The sequence below is a fragment of the Columba livia genome, chromosome 1 (assembly GCF_036013475.1).
Source record: "Columba livia isolate bColLiv1 breed racing homer chromosome 1, bColLiv1.pat.W.v2, whole genome shotgun sequence".
NCBI classification, from domain to species: domain Eukaryota; kingdom Metazoa; phylum Chordata; class Aves; order Columbiformes; family Columbidae; genus Columba; species Columba livia.
In genome coordinates, this window is record NC_088602.1 from 200,604,207 (window position 1) to 200,610,206 (window position 6,000).

The following is a 6,000-nucleotide window of genomic DNA, read 5'->3' on the forward strand; positions in this document are numbered from 1 at the left end:
AAATACATTTTAGATACTCTCCTCCTTGTATTTAAGATTTATCAGCTGGATACTACGTGAAAGACCATACTTCTTTTATTTGCATTTCTATTCTACTAAACTGAAATGATTAGACTGCTAATATGTACTGTATGGTGCTTTCTTCTACAAAGACAGATATAGACACGCTTTATTTTACACAGTATAAATGTGGATCATTAGAATCAGCTGAACTATTTACATGGCATAACATTAGATAAACATATAATTCTTTGCTGGGCTGAAGCTTAACCATATACATAAGTCCCTAATTAATCACAGCTTTATAAAGTTCCACTAATTTTAACTGAGTTACTTCTAACACTTAAATTATAAAAAGAGGCAAAAAACAAAGAAGAAAGGGAAAATCCTTGACTTAGGCAGATGCTTGCCAAGGAAAGTTTGCGACAAACTGTTGAATTCTGGCAAAATTCTAACAGGAAGAAAAAAACACTCCATACCTTCAATCATTAGGCAATGTTAAATGGATTTTCTGCTGCCATAATGATAATTAGTATGTAGAACAGGTTATGCAAAAGATTAATAATATAGTATTATCCCTCCTCCAAGGTTACATGAATACATTAGGTATTAATGCTAATACATTTAATTTAATGGATTAATTTGGGGTCAGTGCAGAAGTTACACACATTTAGGAAATTATCAGTTTGTAATTCCATATGTTTAATATTAAAGTGCCTTACACTGGTATTCTGGTAGATGTCACTTCACAGTGAATTAAAGTTGCTTCAGACCTCAAGAATCAAAGAAGGATTCGAAATTATTCTGCTATATAGTCACACTCACGAACATAATTAAAGGTCTGTCAGCACTTTCATTACATAAAGCCATTTTTAAGCAGTTTATAAGTGGCCATGACATCTTGCTTAAAGCTGGAAATGGGCTGTGATTTTCCTGCCTGGGAGTGAATTTTTGTTTCTGATGAATGTAATTGGAATCAGATTATACTCCTATGTTTGCCACCCATGATAAAGGGGTTAAAGAACATTGTCTGGTTTTTATGTTACCCTCACACTTACAAAATAGCTTTGTGCTTTCATTTAGCACCTTACAGGTAATTAGGCTTCATCAGTATACAGGCAAATAAAATAATTCCTGGGCACTGGCTAGGGCACTGGCCCACAGAGACATGTAACATTTAGTACACAGTACTGGTATGGTTTTGACCAACCCCAGCTAGAGCTTTCCCAATGTTCAAGAGCATTTTGGAGAATACCACAAGCTGAGGGCAGTTTGGATGTAGCCATGCACTTCTGGAAGTTTAGGGGAAAGGGTTTAATCATAATGCAGATGTAAAGTATAACAAGACATTTGTCCTTTGGGCAAAGAGGAATCCAATTTTATTTGCCCTTTTTCTATAGATGGCAAGTAGATGAGCCTTTGACAGTATAGACCAACTATTTTGACAGTATAGACCAACTATTAGTATACTCTGTGGAGACAGACTGGTGAAAGATGTTTCCAGTTTGGCATGTGCTCACCGTGCTACCTGGTACATAGTGATCTAGGACCATTTTCAGATAACAGTTTGGTTTTAGTTTATTTTTAAATAATCAAAAATCAGTTTCCATGGGAGGTTCAAAACACAGAATAAAATTCCTCAGCTATTAATACCAGTATTTATCCAAAATGTATTGCTAGTTAGGCAGAGGTTCAAGAAAATCAAAGGGTGAGATTATGACAGAATTATTTAAAAAAGGACAGTTCACAGATATGCTTCTCAATTGACTGTTGTGGGCTTTGGAAGCCAGAGGCAAGATGAATGTATGCATAGTCACTGCCAAGGAAACCTTTGAAAGTAAAGTGCTTGCTTATTCCCAAGGGAAATCATGAGATTGCTGAAGAGGTTAAAGGAGCTCAGCATGCCCATCCTCCATTCAGACAAACCTTTTCCAGTACGTGGAATATTTCCAGCACTTCTCTCATCACCCTGAAAAGCATCCCAAGTGGAGTCACAAGTTGTTCTCACGACTGAAAGATAAGTGGTACAGACTTTATTTATTTATGAATAAGTGTCATCATAAATCAGGAAATACGACTGAAACACTTTAATTTCATTAGTAGTCAGAGTAATTTTTTAATCATAAAACTCACAAAGAATTAAATCCTAAGTGAGAAGATTACTGTGGCCTGTTCCACATCTAGTCCTTTGTAAGAAGGTAGCTGGGAGTTCTCTGAGAGGAACTGTTTTGGGAAAGTCAATACCATATGTTTAAAAAAGACATTCAGAAAGCTATCAACAACAGGAAGTTTATCTGTCCTATAAACATACCAGCAGCATGCAAATGGAACTTCTGACATACTCTCTACCTGGAAAATAAAAATTAAAACTAATATAATGTCATTACTTCATCCAAGATAGAATAAAATGATCTGCTGAATGAGTATCTGCAAATAAATTCAGTGTCTGAAGAAAGAAGAACTCCAATCAAGGAAGTATCATTATTATTATCAGAAAAAAAAAGGAAAGAGAATAGACCATACTCCTTCAGCATAGGGGATAGACACTAATAAAATTGAGAGAAACATAACAAAAAGACACCACAAACAAACAAAAATGCAAGTAAATAAAGAGTAAACCACATGACTAAAGATCACTTTAAATATAATTCTTTCCACAAATGCTTTACACCCAAGGCACATCACAGGTCTGAGGACTAAGGAGAAGGATTCAGTATGAACCAGATGGACAATGAGGTATGTTTCCCCTTTAGAAAGAGCACGGCAAGCTGGATCTACCCTTACTGAGCAGTGATGATGACTTGGAGGAGCAAACACTGAGGCTCAGAAGGGAAATTCTCCATTGTAGGTTGCTTTGCTAATAGAGTTAACTAAACAATAAAAGAAATACGAGGCTTTGGCTTGAGACTGTCACTCCAAGTTAATGGAAACCCCAGACCTCATGAATTATGGACTCCATCTGCTATGATTGACTCTCAGCGAATTGGAAATAAACACAGTCTCTGTGTCTTACGCAGATAAGCCATGTGTTTCTCTTGCTATTTTTCCAATTTTCACAAGAATACTTAATGCAATATGCAATGTTGATGTGTTTGCCCGATATTCCAACCAATGGTGGGTGATACAGCACAGGGAATTTCTGAAAAGAAAGAGAAAGATTATTGTCTACATCCTTTGAAATAACGGGTACTTTTGCAGTGGTAAAATGCATTCTATTGCTATCACTGTCTCAGATTTCTGAAGCTCTCTGGCAAGGAGCAGCAAGGCCTTCACAGTTCAAGGACACTGTAAACTAATGGCACCTGAATGAAAGATATTGTGAACAAATAAATAAAAAATTAGATAAACCACAAGTACTGTTCTCAAAAGTTATTTTGAGGTATCTTGTACAGAGCCAAAAAGAAAGCAGAACACAAGACTCAAGGAACCACTGAAATGGAAAAAGACCTGTTTTGATTATTTGAACACTGAGTGTAGCATACTTAGCCTACATGAACTGCTGAATACTGTTTCAAATTTTGGCAATACTTATTTAGTCCTTCTCCTGCTTAAGACAGCAAAATTTAGCAGTAAGTTCTTCCAAGTCAATAAAAAAGTGATTTTACTGTTTAATAGTTTTCAAACAGCCTCTCATGACCTATGCAGTCATTAAACAGTCCAGCAACATCTTTTGCAACTGGAAGATCATTTTTTTTCCCTTGGTCTAGAATCTACACATTTGATTTTACTGTACAGTACCTAGATAGAAACTAAAGCATGGGAATGAGAATATTTCTTTACTTTGTAACTTGTGTTCAAAGGGGTCTGGAAATACAACTCAAAACATGAATCAGGTGGCTTTATCTGAAATTACTCACTAGACTTTTCGTATTTTGTTATTATCTTAATTAATCTAAAAACTAACTGAAAGGAATCTGGCCTTCATTGTCTACTGTACTATAATATTTGATGACCCATTTTGTTTGTGCTCTGGGTTTTAATTTAGAACTTATTCCAATGGGCTTTTTTGTTCTTAAAATGTATGTTAGCCACTATTCAATTCCCCAAGTTGCATTTCCAGAATGAGAAAATTATCACCAAGTACATTTGAGATCTGGTCCTGGGACTAATTAGGAATGCAAAGGATCCAGACAAACTGGTCTTTAGATTTTGGAAGAAAGTTGACGTCAGAGGAAGATTAGGCATAGCATAGCTTCACTCTCTCATGGCTCAACACTTCCAGAAACCTTCCCATCTGATAGTGGTGACAAAATGGAGTGCAGGGATATGTCTGATGCTGATGGAAACAATTTCATTTCTTCATTTATACTAATAAGGAGTTAGTGAAGGGCTGCTCTGCACATGGGCAGCTATTTTAAGCTCACTTCATTGTGCTCATTGAGGACTAGAGGAGAACATGATGAAAAAAGGACATGAAAAGCACCATGATATTCATTGATTTTTCAATAATTCAGTCTTTTTGTATAAATTCATATATTTTAAATATTAAAAATAAAAGATAAGCATTATTGACTCCAGGAATTGTTTTTGTTTTTTTGGACTCCAGTCTGTGGAAGTCAAAAGTTGTGGAGGTGTAGGACAGAGACTCAGCCAGCATATATTAAAGTACACAGAGTGAAGTTTAGCAGCATATATTAAAGTCCACAGAGTGAAACTTAGCGGCTAAGCAATCATTTCTTTCTCCATTAAGTTTATATGAGTCTATCAGTTCCATGAATTTATGATGGGCTTTTAGGCACCATCTAAGGTAACTTAGGATGTTATATGTGCATTGCCATTGTACCGTGAAAACAGCAATGATACTTTAAAATGTGCAGATTATGATTGTCAAACAAGTTGTTCCAAATCCCACTTTTGGAAATATATTTTTTTATTACTTCACCAGTTATAGTATTCTGAGAATGTTAGACAATACTTTGAGAATTAATTTTATAATGCAGTTTAGAGATAACAAACTTTCAGGCTCTTGGAAAGATGTATCATATGAAACAGGTCAGTAAAATGAAAAGACATGTTTTGACTCTGTCACAGCCCCCCTGTGATACAGAGACAGTGTTTCTCTTTTAAGTTTATATAATATGAATACTACTATCTTAAATAAAATGAAACTTAGGTTTAAGCTTCATGACAGTGTATTCCAAATTAGCTGTATTGCATACTCCCTCTTAAAATAAAGTAGGTCAAGCTATAATAAAAGTAATCCCCCTTTATTACTGTTAATAATCAATGATTCTCTTCTGCAGTCCTTAGCCAGTTTAGCGTTATTTTCTTATTTTCACGCCAACAGACTGATTGGCAAGCAAACTGCACAGCTGCAAGGCCTGTTCAGCTTAAACTATGTGTGATCAGCTTCTCTGTAAATCAGGTCAGATGGCTGAGGTCAGAGTCTGGACTGCAGTCAGTTCCTTACCTTCCTAGTTTGGACTGTGTTAAAGAAAAAGCTCGGAGCAGCTGACTGAAGAAGGCATCTCTGCCTTTAAAACTTCTATAATTATTCCTAATTTATTTATTTATTTTTTTCCAGAACACAAGAATTCAAATGACTTTTTTCAAGGGGGAAACAAGTGTAAATTAAAAAAAACAAAACAACATTTGGTCTTAGGCTGATTTACACTCTCTGGGTTCATGTAAATTATATTGATGCAAGAGGTCATACTGAGGTCACTATTATTGAGTAAAACTAGTTGGAATTGGTTTGCAAAACCCCTTTTGAGTCAAGGAAGATTGTTCTACATGCACTGAAAAATTTTAATTTTCCTACAAGTTTTTGTGCAAAAATATTTCTGAAATTAAAGTGATTCCACTTTAAAAATGGGAAATTTCATTTTTTGCATTTGTTTTCATTTCTTGTGTTATTTCACTTGACTAGTCAGACACAGGGAAAATAATTTTAAAGTGCAAACATGTGAAATTTCTTCCAGTCTGTAAATACATCCAAAAGCAAAAAGCTGAGATTCCAGAGGGAACAAAGCATGCAGACTTTTCATTCAGGAAACCTCA